At 41.7% G+C, this 22,576-nt stretch overlaps 1 long non-coding RNA gene across 3 annotated transcripts in view; it reads left to right on the plus strand.

Moving 5' to 3' along the window:
• LOC124879645 overlaps window positions 1-22,576 on the plus strand; it is a 56,291-nt gene that overhangs the window by 8,024 nt on the left and 25,691 nt on the right. Inside the window, exon 3 of one of the 3 annotated variants that reach the window (XR_007041073.1) lies at window positions 4,590-5,915. The exons of the other annotated variants lie outside the window; for them this stretch is intronic. This is a non-coding gene — a long non-coding RNA (uncharacterized LOC124879645). Of the gene's footprint in view, window positions 1-4,589; window positions 5,916-22,576 lie in introns of those variants that run through there. 3 annotated transcript variants of the gene reach the window in all.

Below are 22,576 nucleotides of genomic sequence, written 5' to 3' on the forward strand. Positions count from 1 at the left end.
AACCCCAATCTGTCAGGTGACGTAAACCCAGTCCTGCTTTAAAAACTCTTCAAGATGAAGCTCATGCAAGTTTGCACAATACAAAAATCACTGAGCTTCATTTGGTCTCAACTTGTTTTCCTGTTGCTATTATCTGGAGCAATTATCCTTCATTTAACACGTATGTTGCAAACCCACTTAGTAGCATATATGTGATTTAAAGTCAGACTTGTGGTTCCATATCTTCTCAGTTTCATCTGTTATCCACACAAATCTCAGATTTAGCTGAAGTTATATTTTAATGAATGTTTACCCTCAAATTCCTGTAATTTCCAGATAAACTGCTGTATCCTCTGCTCTGCTGTTGGTTTATTGCACCTTCATCGTGAGCAGGCTTGTATCCCGGAGGCTGTATCTATGTTTAATGTGATTAATCTAAGTTTGTAATAATTGTGAAGCCTTGAGACGCAGCTTGGTGCAAACCACAGGTTTGTTTCTCCCAGTTTACCCTCCAGAGGAACCAGTTAATTTCACTGTGGTGTCTACATTCACTGTTTCACTTTGTCAGCATTCACACAACAAGACACACATGTAAACCAAATCTTTATCATAATTACATAAATGAGAACATGGCCTCTGCTCGCTGATGATAAAAACTGATACGCGTATTTGTTGCTGAAATATGGGTTAAGATTTTCAAAAATATTTTCATTTAGAGCATCCAGCAGCCGAGACATTAACTGGAAGATGGTCTAGATCAAGGATGGGCAACATAAGGGCTGAGGGCTGGTAGTGGTCCCCAGATCGTCTCCACCTGGCCTTGGATGCTCTCAAATAAATCCAATCACCTTAAAATAAATCGAGATAGCTGAAAATAAATCGCTTCACATCCCTTAGAGACACCAATTAACCTTACAGTCATGTTTTTGGACCAAGGGAAGAACCCAGAGTACCCTGGGAAAACGCACATATGCAGGAGGAGAACATGCAAACTCCATGCCGAAAGACTCGTGCTTTGAACCCAGGACCTTTTTGCTAGAAGGCAACATTGCTAACACCAGCAACACCGTGTTGCCCGTTTAAGTAATCTGTCGTTAAAGTTGTTTCTGCTGGGAGACGATTCATGTTAAATGAGGAGCGATCTTTTGCATCCGTCGGTCTTACAGTTTGTGCAAATGTTTTTGGTTAAATGATTTTCAAAGAGCAACAGATAGATATTCTTTAAAAACATTTACTCCATCTCAGATGAAGTCGAATCAGTTCATCATTTCATTGCAAACCATAATACTGTCCAACAAACAGTGTCAGTGTTTCACTTAGATTTTCAACTAATATTGTTAAAAAAGATGAAATCTATATAACTCAGATAGAAAACAAGTAAGTCTAACAGTATAAAATACAGCATCTTAACATCTTGCAGCTTTTTACGAACAAGTCTTCTAATTCTGGTGTGATGCACTTTATCCCAACACGGCTGCTTTTTACCTGTTTTTTTTTTTTTTTCTTGGTTTGGCTAATTCTGTCCTGACCCGGTTACGGTCTATTATTAATCAACATGTCAAAGAAAGAGGGGAAGAAAGTTGTCTCTCATTAGGAGAGTTGTCGTATGTCAGTCTGAAAGTTGTGGGTTTGAATCCAGCTTCCTCCTGCCACATGTCGATGTTCCTCTGGGCAAGGCATTTTACCTGAAGTTGCCTACCAGTCTGTGTGTTGGTGAATGAATGTGTGCGTTTGAGAGTGTGATTGAGTGAATGTACTGTAGCTCTAGTGTAAAGCACTTTTAGTCATCAGTGTGACAGGAAAAGTACTTTATAAATTCAGCAGATTCATCATTTATATCTTCACAAAATAAAACTACCAGCAGATTTTGCAGAGGCGGGTATCTGCAGTCCAACGCAGAATAAAAAGGTTTCAATTAAAGGTGTTGAGCAGTCTGCTGAAGCTGAGAAGTGCAGATATCTTTTCATCTAAAACTGTCCCCCATGTTGCTCTCAGTACGGCTCATCCTGATGCCTACCCGTCCAAAACGCACCAGTGTGTTGCATGTTGGATCTTAACATTCATAACAACTTCCTGCTGAGTTCAGTCTGTTAAGCATCAATAGGATTTAACGCAGGCAGCATTCCATAGGCTGTCATTTACCTTTTCCATGACATCAGAGCCATCTGGAACATATAAATAGAAGAAAATTACTGTTGATTATTGAGATGAATATGCCTCATCAACATTTCATCATCAGCCTTGACTTTGTCAGTTCTGAATGAGACTCCGGGCCGCAGGCTGGCTGGTGGTGTTGTTCGGGATGCGTCACCGGCGAGCCTTTGTCCCGTCACATTCCAGGCTCTGTATTGTCCTGAACGACAGAATATTTTCAGCCTTATTCATGACTGGAACTTCTCATGAGGCAGCTCAGCCGGCCTCAGGCCCTCATTCAGTGGGGCTCTTATCTGCAGCGCTGCAGGGGCCTCTGAGCGGTTCCTGTTATTGCGAACCCCTGGCTCGCAGGCAGAACCTCGCACCCAGTTTGGCTGCAGCCACCGCTCCTCCCCACCACCCCAGCATTCAGATGGCACAAAATAAGGATTGTTTGTTATTACAATGCCAGTCCACAGTGGCTTTAGCGTGCGTTGTTTTGACTCAGAGAACAATCAACTGTTCCAATAAAAGAGCCCCCTCCCCGTTTATTTACAGCCAGGATTCCTCCCAGCATGTCAGCATCAGATCCTCATTCTTCACTTCTACTGGAGCACAGGAAACCCCCCCCCCCCCCCCCCCCCCCCCGCCCATCATCTCGCAGATCAAAACATGTTAAGTAATGAGTATAGTCTGTTTGAGGCATGAACTTCTCTCCACATCTGGTCTGTGATGCAGGTGGAGAACATCAGAACATCTACATGTGTCAAATGAATGTTGGGATTTTAAGGCTTTATTTAAGGGGGTAAAGATCATATGTCATCTAACTGCAATGGCTTTTAAAAACAACAACAAGGAGAACATGATGGAATTACTCCTTTTCTTTGATCCACACAGGGTCATATACACTGCTCAAAAAGATAAAGGGAATCCTCAAATAACACATCCTAGATCTGAATGAATGAAATATTATCATTGAATACTTTGTTCTGTACAAAGTTGAATGTGCTGACAACAAAATCACACAAAAATCATCAATGGAAATCAAATTTATTAACCAATGAAGGCCTGGATTTAGAGTCATACACAAATTTAAAGTGGAAAAACACACTAGAGGCTGATCCAACTTTGATGTAATGTCCTTAAAACAAGTCAAAATGAGGCTCAGTATTGTGTGTGACCTCCACGTACCTCTATGACCTCCCTACAACACCTGGAGATGCTCCTGATGAGACGGTGGATGGTCTCCTGAGGGATCTCCTCCCACACCTGGACTAAAGCATCCACCAACTCCTGGACAGTCTGTGGTGCAACGTGACGTTGGTGGATGGAGCGAGACATGATGTTCCAGATGTTCTCAATCAGATTCAGGTCTGGGTAACGGGCGGGCCAGTCCATAGCTTCAATGTCTTCATCTTGCAGGAACTGCTGACACACTCCAGCCACATGAGGTCTAGCATTGTCCTGCATTAGGAGGAACCCAGGACCAACCGCACCAGCATATGGTCTCACAAGGGGTCTGAGGATCTCATCTCGGTACCTAATGGCAGTCAGGCTACCTCTGGCGAGCACATGGAAAGAAATACCACCCCACACCATTACTGACCCACTGCCAAACCAGTCATGCTGAAGGATGTTGCAGGCAGCAGATCTCTCTCCACAGTGTCTCCAGACTCTGTCACGTCTGTCACATGTTCTCAGTGTGAACCAGCTTTCATCTGTGAAGACCACAGGGCACCAGTGGCGAATTTGCTAATCCTGGTGTTCTCTGGCAAATGCCAAGCGTCCTGCACGGTGTTGGGCTGTGAGGACAACCCCCATTTGTGGACGTCGGGCCCTCATACCATCCTCATGGAGTCGGTTTCTAACCGTTTGTGCAGACACATGCACATTTGTGGCCTGCTGGAGGTCATTTTGCAGGGCTCTGGCAGTGCTCCTCCTGTTCCTCCTTGCACAAAGACGGAGGTAGTGGTCCTGCTGCTGGGTTGTTGCCCTCCTACGACCTCCTCCACGTCTCCTGGTGTACTGGCCTGTCTCCTGGTAGCGCCTCCAGGCTCTGGACACTACGCTGACAGACACAGCAAACCTTCTTGCCACAGCTGGCATTGATGTGCCATCCTGGATGAGCTGCACTACCTGAGCCACTTGTGTGGGTTGTAGAGTCCGTCTCATGCTACCACGAGTGTGAAAGCACCACCAACATTCAAAAGAGACCAAAACATCAGCCAGAAAGCATCGGTACTGAGAAGTGGTCTGTGGTCCCCACCTGCAGAAATTGGATGGAAAATGATGAATTTTTAAACATTTGTTTTAATATTAAACATCTGAAAATTGTGGTGTGCACTTTGTTTTGCCCACTCTGATACCTTTATATCAAATCCAGAGCAACGTACAGCCTTCAGAAGTCACCTAATCAGCACCAGAGTCAAGTTGTGTGTAATTTAATTTGAGTGTAACTGCAGATGTTCTGTTTCTAGCTTCAGAGGTTCTCCAGAGGACATCGGAGAACAAACAGACATGGATGTCCACCTAAACTGACAGACTGGGCAAAGAGAACATTTATCAGAGATGCAGCTAAGAGGACCATGGTAACTCTGGAGGAACAGCAGAGATCAACAGCTCTGGTGGGAGACTTTAAGTCTATTGAAGATTTTTGGACATCTGTGATGATCGGAGGTAGCTTCACCTGTAACTGATTCAGTTTCAGTCTGGATCTGATCACGCTGGCATGAGCCTCGTGCATCACTTTATGTCTGAGAGAACAACAGGAAGGTGGCCCTAATGTGTCTGCAGCAGGTATCTGTCAGACAGCCTTTTGTGAGGGAAAGATAAGAAACAAAAGCTGTGAAGCTATGGAAAACTATTTTGAAAGCTTTCCAGCTTTCTTCTCCAGACTTTCCCTTCTTTAGAAACTGCGGTAAAGGGAGGGCATGTTTGTGGGTTTGAGGTGGACGGTGGAAAAGGTGGGAGTCTCTCCTTTCAAAAGGTGGCCCAGAACAAAACAGGAAACCATCCCTTGTTTTGGCTCTTGGTTGCTACAAGTGTTTGGAATTTAGAGGAGGTGAATTTACATGTTCATGTCGAAGCTCAGGTCAGAGCATGCACACACAAACACAAACATGTCCATGCATCTATTCAGCCGGAGCGGCGGGAATGTCTGGCATGCTCCGATAAGCAGAGACACGACGACTGTGAACTCCCCGTGTATGTTATGAAGAACGTCCGCAAATAGACTAAATACTCGCAGAGATGCTGCTGTGACCTTGGCCCAATCAGGACTCATGTTGTATGTGGGTCAGAGTGCTGCTGATTCTCCTGTTTTTATAAGTTTGGCTAAAAAGCTCAGAAAGCATCTCGACCTTTTTTATTCAGAGTAAACTTTAAAAAGGAGTTTATCTGACATGTCTTCTTCATAAAGCTCCGTGTTTGGAATAAATAACAACTGAGCGATGCCTTTAATCAGATGAGAACCCGGTTCTGATGTTGTCAAACAAATCCAGGCAGAGGGGATTTTCTTCTACTTTGATCTCAGCCCGGTTGGTCCCGAGTGCTGATCCAGCACCCAGTTGGTGGCATCCTCCTCTGCTGCTGAACACCTATTCTTCTCCGCTGGCAGAGACCTTCCTGTTGTTTCAAACAATCCAGAAACACCAAGGTCAATGCTACAAAGGCAGCAGAAAAGCACTCAGTCCTTTTGGAGCTTTGTTTCAGAGTGAACTATAAATCACAGATTTGTGTTTTCTGTGTTGGAGTGTTTGAGAAGACAACATGAACCTCTGATTCTGATACTTGAGATTAAAGTAGTTCCCAGCTCATAAGACATAAGTACATTCATCATTGTGTATTTTTAGGACCAAAATCATATAAGAACCTCAAATTATCACCAGTTGTCTGCTGTGTTAAAGATGCTCCAAGAGATCAGATGGTTTGTTCAGGGAGGGAGTTAGATTACAGCAGATAACAGGAAGGCTAAACACATTACAGCCTTCCTGTTATCTGCTAATTAGCAAATGTTAGTAATAATTTAGAAATCTCATACATTATCTAATGAATACACATATAGTAGAAACTCTACAGTTACTCATGATCATCTACTAAATGTAAGTAATCACTGATGGATTAAACTTGCAGTTTTGCTTTGGGTTTCAAGTGTCTGGCACGCCGAGATTAGTAAGTCTGTTAGCGGAGACAGCATACCGTAAAATAAGGCTAAGTCATGTTATTAATGGGACATTGCTTCTAAATTTGAGCCGCAGCTGAGTAGTTTCTGAATTAGTGGTGCACATGTTTGCTGTTTAAGGGGTTGTGCGTTCATGCAGCCTAGATTAACCCAACCCCCACAGCGTAATTTTCCTGTTGCATTGTTTCTTCCTGCAACTCTAAAAGCTAGATAACCAGTGTAACAGGGGTATCAACTATTTAACCCATAAAAATGGAATAAATGTAATAATTTGGAATTACTAAACATTTTGACATGGAGAAGCTCAATTGAGTGTGTAAAAATAATGCATTTATTGCACTTGGAGGTCAGTGAACTGCTTTGAACATTACATTTTCCCTGATTCCTTCTAGAAAGAAGGTAAAGGAATAACATAATTACAAAATGAATTATAAAAATAATAGAATTCTCACAACTAATAAATAACATCAGATTATTTTGACCAAACAATTGTAGTAACATTTTATTGTGCTTGGCTGATGAAAGGTCCTCTAAGGATATTTAAATTTAGGTAAAATATTTTCATTATTTCCAGTCACTTTCTGTCTTAGTTGCTCATCGATCACTCTACGTTTAGATTTCAGGTGGTTGCACAGATTTGTTGTGTTGCTCAGTGTTGCAGAAAGCACCTAGTGGAAAATCTTACACTTTGTGTTTTTGCTGCTGTTAATGCTCATGCTGCTCATGTTGCCCATTCGCCATTTTGTGCCTCGGCGGTTTTGGTCGTTCCTGTCTTCTTCATGGACGAAATGCTGCCCCCTATGGGACATTTTGTTCCGACCACTGGTTGGTTCATACCCACCAGGGTGATGATGTTGCTGTTCCTCATTGTCTTTGTTTACTTGGGCTGACTTTTCAAACCACAGCTCGCCTAAGAACGCAGCGGGAGGAAGCAAAATGCAAAAAATAACTAACCAGAAAAACTTTGGTTTTTCAATCATTTGGAGCCAAAATCAAAAATTATTAATAGATTCTGAGGGTTCCTTATTTTAAGACATTTTGTTAAAGGAATAAATGACAAAGGCTTTAATTTCTTTTAGTCGGTTTTTACCTGTAAAAATGCATTTGCTCCTGCATAGACAGCTCTGTAGCTTTTTTAGCTGGTTTTGAGGAAATATTCTTTCATTTTACTGTAAAGATGTTAAGATTTTCAATTAATCCAGGAAGGAGAACATTTATATTTTTAATTCACTATGAGTTATTGATTCTCAATAAAAAAAACAATCATCTAAAATTGGTCTCTGTAGGTCAGAGTTTCAAAAAATAGGAAATCTTTACCAGAACCTCCGATCGATGCATTTCTAATACACACTTTTTTTTTTTTTTTTTTACATTTCCTGTCACTGTGTGTCAGGCATACATTGTGGAGCAGATTGTTGCCTACTTGTGCCAGGGCAGTTTTCCTCAACAAAAAAGATATCTCAAGACAGTCTCCTAATTGCATGATCAATTTAATTAATTCCAGATTCAATCCAGCATCAGACTAGGCAGGCCACATTGATGTTATAGTGACCTGTGTTTATTTGACCTTCAGTCATTTAGAGTAGGTCTGTGTGTGTGTGTTTTTATTTGGGGGGGGGTCAGCATATGTGTAAAAATAAGTGCATTTGTTGAGTGGGTGTGTGTGATTGCGACTTTGTCTCCTGGTTTGTCACGGCAGCCCCAGGCAGCAAGACATAAAGCATCACCCCAGGGCAGCCATACCTTACTGCTGTTACATATGTGAGGAAGGAGGGGGCGGCACTAAGGCCCCAGCATGAATAAATCAATTCTCAAGGGACCGCCTGCCACCATTGAGCAAGCTCTGCGCTGGTGGCAGCAGGGACCTGCAGCCACTCCTCAGAAGGAGACAGCTGTGGACGTTGCTGGACCCTCTTGGACATCCTGAAACCTTTCTCCGTACTGCTCTTAAAGTTCTAGATGATCCAGAAAAGTTTGAGCTGCAATCCCTCAACAGCTGGTGTGATGTTAGCTGATCATTTGGACTAAAATACACTGAGGATATTTGTTTGTTGTGCAGGAAATATTTTAAAGTGACAAAGCTCTTTGTAGTGAATTAATCTGCCTCTGATCACTATAAACAACAACCTGAAAATGATGTAGGAATTTATGTTCCTGCTGAACTTGTCACCCTGATTGTTTTTAGTCCAAAGGTAGAGTTTTACTGATGGCAGAGGATAAAATACTGGATTATGTTTGGTTTTGTTGGTACAAAAGACAGATTCATTCAGAAAATATTATTCATTCAAGTAAAAAATGGAATGGCTGAATTTTATGCAAATAAAAACAGAAAATAAATTATTATACATTTTAACTAGCATATTAAATTGTGCAACATATCAAATGTAAGTAAAAAGTGAGAAACTTAAAAAGAATCACTAAAAGTCCAAATATTGTGACAAAAGAAAACTTTTTCCTTGGTTTCTGTTCACATTTCTCTAATTACACTCCATGCTGTTTGTTGACACGAAGATGTTGTCACTCAGGTTCAATAGCATTGACCTCTGACCCCGGAGAAGTGCTTCCAGGTGGTGCCTCTCCGGTCTCAGCCCGGCACTGAGTACAGACCTCCTGCAGCTTCGCTCACACATAACAACCCTAAACAAACAATGATCCGACAGCTCAGACATGTGGCAGGATCTCCGGAACACATCAGGTCCGATGTGTCGAAAGTCAAAACCTCAGAGGGAGAAGGAAACGCTCATCTCATCTTCTCAGGCTCGCGATGGAGAGGGGTTTTGGTAAAAAAAAAAAAGGAAAAACTGACATAGTTCATATATTTGTTTGGTTTTTCAGTTAAATAAAATCCCAATAAAAAGCAAATAAGTTAGAAAACAGATGCATGGCAGCGTTACTGTAACCATCCTGCAGGTTTGTTTGGTTCATCCTCAGTCTCTCTCGTTGCATCTTCTGCCTTCACTGTATTTTCCAGCCTTCTGACTTTGTGAAGACACCTCTGAGATACTATCGCTGTTCCCTTCAAAAAGAGCCGATCAAAATCTCTTTAACCTAAAGATGCAGCTGACCTAATGTCTTTCCATCACCATCTGTGCTGCTGATGTTGGATCAGCCTTCTTGAGGCTCTTCAGCTTTCAGAGCATCGTTAGGAAAATCTGTTTCAAGTGTCAGAAGGAAGCGGGCAGAACAAAGATTGTCCCCCTCCCACCAGGAATGCTGGTGTGTGAACTGAGACCAAAGGGAATTTCTTTTCCCCAAATCCTCAGCAGGTGCCTGCGAGCTTGTTAGCTGTTCAAGGAATGATCCCAGAGGAGACCATGGTGCCCCTGATCTCAGTCATTTCACTCTGTGTCTGCATCACCTGCATGTCTGCATGAGAGACACTAAGCTGCAGTCAGTGAACAGGATAAGTCCAGCAGCGATGGCTTGTTCAGACGGTACCTGGATCATGAAAGCAGATTGCTAAGATGATAATAAATGTAAAATAAGAAATAGGAATTTATAGACTGAAGAGATATAAAATGTCCACGGTGCCTGCAGGGAGTCCTGGAGGAATCAAACAGGAGGTTCTGACTTTCACACACGTGATGATGGTGCTGAGGAAGACCATGATGTTTCCACTGCTTTGCTAAAAAAAAGGTGCTGTCTGGCACCAGTCTTTCCAGGAGTGGACGTCCCAGCAGCTTCAGTCCAAAGTCAGAGTGTGCAATGTTCCATCTCAGACTCTATGGGCCTCAGTTAGCAGGTCAAAAGTTAAAGTTCATGTCAAGACAAGGGTAGAAGGAGAAGCTTCCCAGGGTTTTCAAAGCTGCGCCTGGATGAAGCACAAGGCTTTTGAGACCAAGTTAGAGATGTTTGACCATAATGATCAGCACCATGTTTTGAGGAAACGAAACGCGGCATTTTTAGCACAAACACCTCAAATAAACTGGGAAGCACGGTGGTGGAGGGTTGATGGTCTGGGCTTCTTCTGCAGCCACAGGACCTGCACACCTCGATGTCACTGACTGGACCAAGAACTTCTCTGTCTACCAAAGTATTCTAGAGTCAAATGTGAGTCCATATACTGGTCACCTGATACTTGATCCAAACTGGGTCATCAACAGGACAATGGTCTTAAACACAGCAGCAGATCTAAAACAGAAGGGCTGAAATGAAAAGAACCTGGTACTGCAGTGGCCTAGTCAAAGTCCAGACCTCAGGTTGATTGAAATGTTATGGTGGGACCTTCAGAGGGCTACGCAGAAGAAAATGTCTGCAGACTTCAATGAACTGCAACAGCGTTGGAAAATAATTTGACCAAATCAGAATAATAATTTTTTTTCAGTTCTCATGTAAAACCTGATGTGAGACCTTTGAAGTTATCAATTTACCTTGCGCCCTTTGAACTTCACTGATGCCATCGACCTCTTCACCCCTCCAATCCCCCAACTCCAGACCCCTCCACTAACTTCTCTCTGACCCTGCTGAGCCCATCATGAGCTGCAGGACCCGCAGTAAGAAGTTATCTGTCGACACCCGTGAGCTGTGACAGCGAGGTAATGGAGCAGTTAAGGGCATTTTGAGGCGTGTGTCTGTCAGGCTGCTGCAGGCTTTGGGATGAATGTGACGACTGCGTCCAGGTCGTTCCTACTTGATTCTGCTCAGAGACATGCTGAACACCAACAGCTTTATGGATTCCTGCAGTAACGCAGGTTTAATGTGTTCTTGTTGGTTCTGCTGTGTCTTTCTTGGGGTTAATCAGCCCGCTGGGGGTTTGACCTCTGACCTTTGGGTTGACCTCTGATTCAGGATCCTGTTGCCGGGGGGTCTCTAAGTGACAGGTCAGGAACTGAAGGGTGCTGGTTTTACAAACTGGGGATAACACCAGTGCTCTGCCAAGATATTTTATGCTCAATGAGGCTTCCTACAGCTCATTACATCAAGAGGGACTGGGGGGGTGGCGAGCTGCCAGTGAAACCATCATCAGATAAGGAATGTGGATAACACTGTAAAGATATGCCTCCATAAAAAGGAAAAATGACAAATCTCCAGATGGGGACTTGAGGAGTTATAAACACTGTCATCAGGTTTGAACAGATCATGCAGACAGAAAGATGCTGCAGGATCAACATGCTGTTTCTGGAGACACGTTTCATGAACCTGCAGGTGTTTCTGCACAGAGCAAACACACACATGTACAAATGTTTCATTACACAGGCTCATAAGAGATGAGCCACACTGAGATTCTCATGGTATGATAACCGTCTGTAAAGGTATCACTGTCTCACGGTAAAACTGTAAAACATTACTTTTATTCAAGCAGAAAAATGTCAATTATTTCCACAAACTGTAAAATAATACGTTACTGTTATAGGAATGCTATAGTGCCAAGGAAATGTTTTTACCTTTACAAATTAATTCTGTTGTTGCTTTTTTATTGAACGTACCGTATTTTCCGCACTATAAGGCGCACTTAAAAACCATTAATTTTCTCAAAAAATGACAGTGCTCCTTGTAATCCGGAGCGCCTTATATATGGATCAATTGGTTAATTGGTTGATCCATACTGGTTGTACACGGCGCTCTGTCAAAATGTTTCAGTACGACTGGTAAACTACAAAGCCGCACCGCTTGCAGCATTACGGCTACCGTAGTCAGGGACGTCGCCGAAGTAATAGCGGTAAACACCTGTACTGTGCTTAGTCCTAGTCCAACACCACTTGTGTGTGTATAACGACCCCAAAATGGCACCTTTCAAGAGACACGCTTACGATGCTGAGTTCAAACTCAAGGCTGTCAGCTACGCAGTCAAACATGGGAATAGAGCAGCAGCGAGAGAATTCAACAGTTAACGCTACTATATTGTGAATGTACTAACGTTTGATTTAGTGCATCAAACTGTTTCTTTTACGTGTTTACTGAATCAGGGAAAAGTTCCCTTTCACGTTTTAACTAACGTTTGATTTCAACTTCAACTTCATAGACTCCAATGCATTCCTAACGTGCGGTTGGCTCTATTCAATAGACTTCTATGTAGAGGAGACCTTACCATGAGAGTGAATGGAGTTATCAGAACGCTGGTTTGTAGTGTATTAATAAAGTTTGACTGACTGACTTATCTGACTGTTTTGTTGACATTCTCTTTAGCACAGCTCCATCTAGTGGATGCATAACGCAACCCCAGTCAAACGTTTGACTGCAGTAGCTTCTATTCTATGCGCCTTACAATCCGGTGCGCCCTATAGTGCGGAAAATACGCTAAATGTTTCAGGTCATCAAAAAAATGTCATACCAGACAAACCTGAATAAATACAAAAAATGATTATTCTGTTTATTAAGGACTGAGGCCTGTGTGTAAAAGTAAATACCCCCTGAACCTAATGACTAGTTGTTTCTCTCTCTGCATCAGCGTCAGTATTTCTGAAAACTGCTGAATCAAACATCGCTGCCAAGGAAGGTCGACCGACTCTGCTTTGCAAAATTATTGTAATTCAGACACATTGCAGGTTTTTCTAGCATGAATGACCTCTTTTCTGTCACACCACAACATCTCCACAGGACTTAAATCCAGACTTTGACTAGGCCCCTCCCAAACTTGTAGTTTGGTTTGCACAGCCAGTCAGAGGTGGCCTTGGTGGGTTTAAATCATTGTCCTTCTGCAAGTAAGATTGAACTTCAGGTTACAAAGTGACGGTTGGATGGTGTCCTTCAAGATTTTCTGCTTCATAGTGGTTCCATCATCTATAGCAAATCATCCAGATCCTGTACCAAAAAACCAGTTGCTGACCATCACACTTCCACCACCATGTTTGACTGAAGGTATGATGTTCTGCTTCTGAAATGCTGCTAGTTTTACTCCAGATGGTACAGGTAACACATCTTCCCTAATGTTCCACTTCAGTCTTGTCAGCCCACAGAATATTTTCCCAGACGTCTTGGATACACCAAGATGTTTTTTCTTTTTTTTTTGTAAGACTTGTTTGGGTCAGCAGCGGTTCTGGCCTTGGAGCTCTCCCATGGTAGCTGTTTTTGCCCAGTCTCTCTTTCTTATTGTTGTATCATGACCTTTGACCTTAACTGAGGCAGAGAGGCCTGCAGAGCTTTAGATGGTAGGTGGTAAATGGCCTGCACTTGTATAGCGCTTTATCTAGTCCGAGAACTCCAAAGCCCTTTACACTACAATCATTCACCCAGTCATTCACACACTGACTGTGGTAGGTTACGCTGTAGCCACAGCTGCCCTGGGGCAGACTGACAGTGGGGCTGCCATACAATCAGCGCCACTGGACCCTCTGAGCACCATCAGCAGATGTTCTGGGTTATTCTGTGACCTCCGGGATGAGTTGTTGATGCTCTCTTGGAGTCATGTTGGTAGGTTGGCCAATCCTGGGAAGGTTCTCCACTGTTCCTTGTTCTCCATGTGTGGATAATGATTCTCTGGAGACCATTTAGCCTACTTCATGTTGTCATACAAGTTCTATGAAAATGTTTTGCTTTTGATTTTATTTTTCAAATAAACCGAATTTTGAAAGAGTATGAACTATGAGGAGAATAGCTCCAATAACTGACTCTGTTCTTTAGTCAACTGTTATTTTATAATTCATAATAAATGTTGAGTCGCCAAACAGTAAACACCTCCCATAACGTATCTGAACTCTGTGCAGGTGCTCTCAAACTGCTCTGAAATACATTGTGGTAGAAATATTGAGCTGTTTTCACCTTAGTTTGTATTCAGAAGAAGGGGGTCAAATAAAGACACACTTGTAGTCTGTAAAAATGAGTCGAACTGTATGTGAGGCTCAGTTTTTACGTATGTTTCCCATCCTGCAGCAGAAATCTGTTTGCTTTCATAAACAGACGGGGCATGGCTGCGGTGGAAATGTTGTTTCTGCTGCAGGGCTGCGGTGGAAATGTTGTGTGTTCCCTCTCAGCTGTGCTGCTCGGAGGTTTTTAACAAACAAAGTGATCTTGGAGGCACAGCCCTTCACACCTTCTGCAGGTGAACTGCTGGGAACAAACCCTGCATTAGTTTCTATTCAGGAAACCAAATGAGCCAGAATGACTAAAGCTCTGGGAATTAAATATGTGCAATGTTCTGGATTAGCTGCGACTTTAAGGTATTTTCTGTGTCAGTAAAAGTCGGATCAATGGAAGCTCAGATTCTTGCAGCACTGATGTTTATTTTAAAGTGTTTTTCCAGGGTGTGTTTGGATTAAGACTAACTTCAGGATAACAGTTTCATCCGATACTATTGGCATCTTTGGGCCTTTATTTGTTTGTTACAGTGAATGGTGAAGCTTCCAGGTGCTGGAGGTATTTATCTGCAGATCAGGTGAGACCTCACCCAGATTCAATGTAAGGCTGCGATAGCATCATGAAGGTGCTGAAATAACACTGGGATTCAGTTGATGATCTGAAGGTCAGTCAGTTAGAAACAAACAGCTCACTTTCTGAGAAGCTTGGCCTGTATTCTCCAAGATCCTCAGTCTGCTCAGAGAGCTCCTAACCTAGCCTGAAACTTCCCGCCAATGAGTCTCAGCTTCAGAGTGATTCACTTCGCTGCTGAGAGCGACTTGGACTGAGGAGAAGACAGAAATTCCTATCTTAGGAGGTATTGTTGACCCCGTTGCTAGGTGAGACACTGTCATCTAAGAGCTGTGATTGGTTGTTGTAAAAGACTAAAAAATAAAACAAACGTGCTCCTTGTAATCAGTGGAGAGAAAGGAACCGATGATAGAATTTAGACTGGATTCAGAAATGTTCAAATCATGATAAAACATAACAAGATTAAATGAATTGTCACACAGCAACACGTTTGAACTTAGCTTATTTATTATGTTCACTCGCTGTGTTGTTTTTTTTTTCATGCTTTATCTATTTCATATTAATGTGGATACTCACCAGTCAGCATTTTTCTGTGATTACCTTCTTGTTTGTGGTGTGAGGTTGGTAGAGTGCCCAGTCTTTGGTGTGCTGTGGAGGGCATCCTCTGCTGCTGGCCAGCCTGGCGCCAGGCTACGGTTGGGGGGTTGGGGCGGTGGAGTGCAATCTTTGACCTGTGCTGGGGCAGCTGGCGAGTTGTGCTTGGCCCGGAGAGGTTGGTCGGCCCTGTAATGGGTACCCAGTTGGTGCAGGCACATATTTATTTTCTTTCTTTGTTTTTTGTTTCTCTCTCATGGACGAGACGGCTTGTGCTGCTGGAGTTGGCCAGGTGGTTGGATGGGTTCAGCGGTGTGCTGCTCCACTCACCATCGCGTCTAGGGATATCGGTGCTCTGGGTTTATTGTTTTTATTGGTTTATGGACGGTGGAGCTCTCTTGTGGGGGTGTGCCCCTGTGGGAAGGGGATTCATGGCATTTGTATTTGGGGGCATTTGTTCAATATATGTGTCCTGCTTGGGGGTGGCCCAGTGGGCTGATGATGGGCTTCATGGGTGGTGGGAGGTTCATGGGTTTGAGGTTGGAGTTCATTGGGGGGTTGAGACTGTTTCATCCTGGGGCGGCTCTGGTTGGCTGGCTCGTTTGGACCAGGTGGACCCCTCCTTTGTTTATTTATTTTTCTTTTTTCATTGGTGGGCTGGGGTCAGGGAGTGGGGTCGAGGTCTGGGCCGTGGTCGTTCAGGTTTTGGCCGGAGCTAGTCTGGACTGTTGGCTTGGGCAGTCTGTCTGTCTCCACACAAAAAAATGTGGGGCTTATTTCCCCCACCTCATACTCCTTGCCGTTGGCTGGTGTCTGCCCGCAGGTGCGTTGGCATTGCTCGGTGTCCAGTGCTGGGTTCTCAGGTATGTGCCAGCTCACTTCCAGTTTCTGCTTCCGGTGGGGCCGATGGACTGATCGCTGCAGCTCCCTGGGGCTTCTGCACTGTGGCTGCTTCACCTCATTTACATCTTGTTTCTGTCTATATAGAGTTTAATTTATTATACTTTATCTAGTCTAGAGTTTGTATTTATGTATATACACTACCGGTCAAAAGTTTTAGAACGTGTTTTTCATTTAATGGTTTTCTTTGTGTTCATGAGTCCATTGTACGTAGATTCTCACTGAAGGCGTCAAAACTGTGAATGAACACATATGGAATTATGTAGCAAATAAAAATTGTAAAAGAACTTTAAATATGTTGTATTTTAGATTCCTTTAAGTAGTCGCCCTTTGTTGTGATGACTGAAATATTAACCTCTGACCTTCTCTTCATGAACCTCTGGATAGTTCTTTCAAGACTCTTTGAAAACCATTTCAGGCGACCACCTCATGAAGATCATGGAGAGAACGCCAAGAGAGCAAAGCAGTCATCAGAGCAAAGGGAGGCTGTTTGGAAGAATCTGAAATATAAAAACGTTTAGAGTTATTTCTCACTTTTGGTTTACTACATCATTCCATGTGTGTTCATTCATAGTTTTGTTGCCTCTGGTGAGAATCTACAATTTAAATAGTCATGAAAATAAAGAGACCCATTAAGTGAGAAAGTGTATCTAAAACTTTTGACCGGTAATATATATTTTTTCAACTTTTTACATTTCTTTCCAAATTTTTATTTTTGAAAGCATTTTACAGTCTGCAAAATTTTAATAATTCTGTACTATATATTGTTTGTAAATTCTTTCACATTTTATTCACGGTTATTTATTCATGGTTAATTGATCCTTCCTAATATCACCTTCCTAGAGGTTGACCTTTAACCTGTCCTGCTGCTGAAACTATTTAATTTCCCCCTAGGGGGATGATAAAGTGAATCTTATCTCTATATTAATAATTATATGATTGTTCTAGAAGTTTCTGTTCTCATTAACTCGACTGTTTAGGAGGTGGATCTCTGCGCCATGGAGCTGGTAGCGTTTTATTCATTTACTGTTGTTCATTGGAGGAGAAGATCTCTCCTTTCTCTCTGTCTTTTCTCCATCTTCTCTGCTTCAGACACTCTTAGGTTCACTAAAGGTCCTCCTCACTGCTCTGAACATCTCCTCACGTTAGGAGCTTTTTTCTTAGAGTGACGTCACTAGGAGCTACTTTTAGTCTTAGGATTCTTGGGGTCCCAGACCTTGAACTGATTTATCTGAATGTGCATTTTTCTGTGTACATCATATTCAGAAGGGGCACGATTCAAAATTCTCAAAAAATTGTTTCAGCCTTTAAAGCTTAGTTTAGTTTTCCACAGCCAGGAAACGTCTTCCTCTGTAAATGTTTGTTCCGTCCTCTGTTGTTTTCTGAGTTTCTGTGGAAGGTTGCAGGGTTCCTACACACAACCCACGCATGCACGGAAAGAACATTCAAACTCCATGCAAACAGATCCCAGCCTGGGAATTGGACCCAGAACCTTCTTGCTGCAAGGCAACAGTTCTCAATCCTGTTGTCTTAAACTTGCATCCATCAGTCCAAACATCTGTTTGGACTTTCATTTGTCTGTCCTTCAGACAGTTGGTCCTCCTGTCCGTTGTTCTGTCCTTCACTTTCATCCATCCACCGTCTTACTTTGTTTTTTGCGTGTTCTGTATTTAGAGTCTGAAAGCTGTAGAAATTGCTGCCATAAATTCATAGTGAAATGTTTTATTTGTATTTCAGGTTTTTTTTTAATTTTTATTTCATTCATTATTTTTTTATTGTACTGCTTAAAGGATACAATTAGCGGGAACTTTTCTGATTCTGAAAGAGGACTGAGATCTGCTGAAAAGTTTATAAATGTGACATCAGAACTGTGTGGGAATGCTGGAGATAGTTGTCTGCAAATTGCTGCAAATACGTCACCACATATCATCTGTCTGATTTATAAACAGTTTTAAACACTGGTCAGTGTTTGTGAACACTCTTTACAATCCTAAGCAGCGTGTCTGATCTCTGATCAGTGTTTATAAACAGAGCTGCTGTTTGAAGGGGCGTTTCTAGAACCCAGCTGATGACACGGGGTGATCCAGTGTTTGTAAACAGAGCTGCAAACAGCATTTATAGATTCAGCTGAAAGCTGCAATTGTGAACACAGGATCACAGCTCTTTGTGGTGCGCAGGCTTTTTCTGACAACATAACAGAAGATGAGAGGTGGCTCATCTTCTTCCAGAGCTAATGCTTTTATTCATGTTGGTGCTCAGAGTTTTTACTTGTTTGCTCCTGAATCCGACAGATTAAAGTCAGACCAACTCTGGGTCCTTTCAAGGTTCCTGAGCTGGAGCTATCTTGGAAAAAAGAATGGGCAAACATTTCAGTCTGTAGATGTTCAAAGCTGGTAGAGAAAACCCCCACAAGACCTCCAGCTGAGCCTGTAGAGAAAGGAGGTTCCTTTCTGGCTAACGGGCTAACGAAGCTGAATACAGATGCTCTTTAAACCTTTCCTATTTTTATATCTAAAACTTTTAGAAAACCATGGAGCATTTTGATGCCAGTGTTAGCTTAGCAACAGAACTGGTGATGGGCAGAAGCTCATACTGCTTTAGAACCAGAACTGCCTTGGTGAATTAAACCAAGACAAAAACTAAGACGAGGAAATTTGAAAGGTTGACATTAAACTCTGGTCATGTTGAGGCATGGGTTGGTATGAGATGCTCACAATATAAAAACGTGGAGTAAAAGTACAACGGTATTTACTCTTAAAACTGAAATGTGTAATTTAATTTCTGTAAAACAAAAAAGCTACAATTATTCAAACTTGCTAAAATAATAAAGCATGTTGATATTTGATATAATGTTATAACATTTATTTATTTAATTTTTGATAAAAAATACTTCCAGTCACATAAGTTATCCTCTCAAATTTTCAGGAATAAAATTTTCACAGCAAACTCCACAGAAAACAGGAGAAATTGTCTTCAGGCTCATTTTAAGAAAAATATGTTTTCCATCTGTAGCCGATTTAGATGAAAAACACGATGTTATTTTTAGAAAACGTGCCCTTCTTTTTGTTCTTTGCACAGGAATGTGTCTTCATTACAGATTTCAGCTCATAGTATTGATAATGTCAGACTCTAATATTTTGAGTATTTTTAAGACCTGTGTGGTAATTGAGCAGTGCTTTGTTTTATTGTTCCAGCAAAATTATTATTGTAAAAAAATATCTGAAGGAGCAATCTGGTGAAAAACGTTAACCAAAAGTAAAACTTCAGAAGTAATTTTCTTCCTCCTGAAGTTGGAAGGATTGAAAAAGTTCAAGATGTGATTGGTTTTCTTGTTCTGTCATGTCTGAGAGCTTTACATTTTATTTGGCCACCCTTTGCTCTTGTTGTAATGTGTTGTGGAACGGAACCGGAAGGCAGAAAAACATTTGCAGCATAGTGGATATGAGGTTCTTGAGGCTTTAATAACAAAAAGATAAACTTACACAAGTTTCCAAAATGACAAGGAACAGGAACCAGCATGGGAGTAACAGGAGGACCAAGCGAGGAACAATGAAAATAACCAAACATATATACTGAGGGAGAGAGGAGTGAGAACCAATGAAAATAGGGGACAGGTAATCAAAGGAACTAAGAACAGGTGAGACAAGGAGGCTGAGGGAGCAGGTGAACCTAATAAAACTAAAGCATGAGGAAAGGGACTAATTAACATGACAGTGAGCAGACCTAAACCAAACTATAGACCAAGATAAATAAAGTATAAGAATCAAGAATAAACATGAATTAAAGGAAACTGAGCAAACAGAGGGAACACAATAACCTAAGAACTAGCAAAACCATAAAGGAACCCTGACTACAAAAGTAAGCAAACCTAAACCACACTGACTGAATAGACTGGAAGGGAAGCAGAGAACATGAGGACGAGATAAGTAAACACAACCTAACCAGAGGGGCTGGAGAATAAAACTAAACTAGAGGAACTAAATGAGAAAGACTACAACTAGAAAGGAAACTAACAGAGAAAATAAGACTAGTAACCTAGTAGAATATAAAAGAGAAGAAATACCAAACCATAAATAAACACAAAGATACTAAATGGGAAACTGAACTAGGAAATACAAGGAAACCAGAGCACTACATATAATAAATAATAATAACAATGACACAGAGAAAACCCCACTAAGTCAAAACTAAGAAAGCAACAATAACCAAAGGAGCAATGAACGAGGAGAGTGACAACAAACACTAGGAGGAAATAAACAATCAGGAGTGAGAGGAAGTAACCAAAATAACCACGACTACCAAAATACTAAATATAAACTGGTCCAAGTCCAAACCCTGACAGCTCTACCTTATTATTATGATTTGTGGGTGTTTTGGGGTTTTGTTGGTCTGTTTCACAGTTAAGGTTTTCAATCATGTTTCTGTTTATTATTTTCCTAGTCATGCTTTAGTCTTTGTCTTCTAGTTCATGTGTTGTCAAGTTAGGTTTTTGGATCTGGTTATGCTTTCGTTTCATGTTTTTCTAGTTATGTTTCTATTAGTTTGTATTCTTGAATTCCTGTTTTGCTCCAGTCACGTTTGTTCTCTCCAGGTCAATTAAGTTTATTCGGTTCACCTGCCCCTAGTTAATCTGTCTTGCTTCACCTGGTTCACACCTGTTCTGTTTATTCCTTGTGGAAACATTTTCTAATCATGCTCAAGTCTTGGTTTTTTTGGATCATGCCAAGCCTGTCCTGCCTGCCCGTTTATTGTTTTGTTTCTGCCTCTTCTATGAGTGAGTTTTTTGTTAATTAAATCCTATTGCACTTACCGTCATGCTGCCTGCTAGTCTGCATTCTAGGTTCCTCCGTTGCTCAAAGCCACACTTCTAGTGTAGAAAAGAAACACAGTAAGGCCTGATTTTTTTAAACATTTTGATTCTTGTGGTTTTGAGCTCATTACAAAGTAAACAAGAACATATGCAGAATTCCCTGCAGTTTTTGAGGGCTTTCAAACATCTTTTTGTAAAACATTGTAATAGTTTTTGCACAAAAGGAACTTGCAGGCAGGATATCTGATGAGGTAAAGCTTTTTACGATGTTTCCTTGTTGGTGTGGACTCTGTCTCCATGTTGGACGCTGCAGCCCACCTGTAGTGGTCCTTTGAGCCTTCTAGACTCTGCTGGCTTTCTGCCCTTTAACCTTCCCTTTATTCCTCTCCTGCTTTCAGTCTTTTGTCCCCGGCTCTTGTCATCCTCCGGCCTTTCAGGACAGAGTGCTCATTTCAGGTTCAGTGACAAACAATCATGCAGCACAATAGTTTAAGGCTAAAGGAGAAATGCACTGAACTCACTTCCTGTGCGGAGAAATCCAGCACTGTTTCCCGCCAGTATTATAACCTGGAAATGAGATGGCAGTCGATGTTTGGGAGCAGTTTAGCGTCATATTTATTTCTGTATAAAATAATGTCATAAAACTCTGAGGCATCTCTCCTTGCTGGTGGCTTATTGTAAATTTAAAGCTTCATGCAGGTTTTCTGTCTGAGGCAGACCTCCATTGTTGTCCAAAAGCTAATAAAAACACACACAGAGGCAGAACATTGCACCTAAAGACAGAATTTAATGGAGCGTGATGAACGGTTTCTGCAACTTTATGCTCAATTTAATAAACATGTAAAGTCTCAAAAACCCAAAGTCTTTACTTTGAACATCAATTAAATGGTTGTGCATGATATGAAATAGCTCAATGACAAATCCTGACAATCCTCTTATTCTGCACAATATATCTGCCCTGCAGACCATAGTTTAGCCCATTGTTTTCATTTTATGGACCAGAAACTTTACAGTTCCATCCATTTGTTCCACCAGCTGCTCAATAAGATTTACCGTGGAGCCGCTGGATCCCAAAACTGAGCTGAAACCAGCGGGAACTTTATCAGAGGAGGCCTGGATCTACAGCATATTTTCCACATTTGCATTGTTTTGCTTTCATACCATACGTGTGGCGTGGGGGCCGCTGGGCGCTTCAATGTGACCAAATTATAACAACTCGAAGAATGGGCCAAATTTCGATGAGAAAAAACTTGTTTAATCTGAAATGTGACAAAAAAGCAAAAGAAATATAAAGGGGATGAATAGTTTTTCACGGCCTCCTATATTCATTTCCATGTCAAGTAAATCCCTGATTTTCAAGATTAAGACAATGTGTCACAGCATCTATATTTTATGCCCTTATTATTCACTGCAAAGTTCATGGAAAGGTGCATCTGTTCCAGATTTTAAGGAGATTTTTTGCCAAAGCAGCTTCAAAGTGATAGAAGAGGAGAAACAGCTGCGTATGGGATTAATCCCACTGTTTTAGCCATAAACCTGTAATCATTTCACAGCGGTTACTCTGTGAAACTGTTTTAAAATAGCCTTAGGCAGAGAAAGTTTGTGACGTTCTCAGGTGTGCCCCAAAGGAGCATAAACCACACAAAGAAAAGCAGCAGTAACTCAGTTTTTAAAAA

The sequence above is a fragment of the Girardinichthys multiradiatus genome, chromosome 13 (assembly GCF_021462225.1).
Source record: "Girardinichthys multiradiatus isolate DD_20200921_A chromosome 13, DD_fGirMul_XY1, whole genome shotgun sequence".
NCBI lineage: Eukaryota > Metazoa > Chordata > Actinopteri > Cyprinodontiformes > Goodeidae > Girardinichthys > Girardinichthys multiradiatus.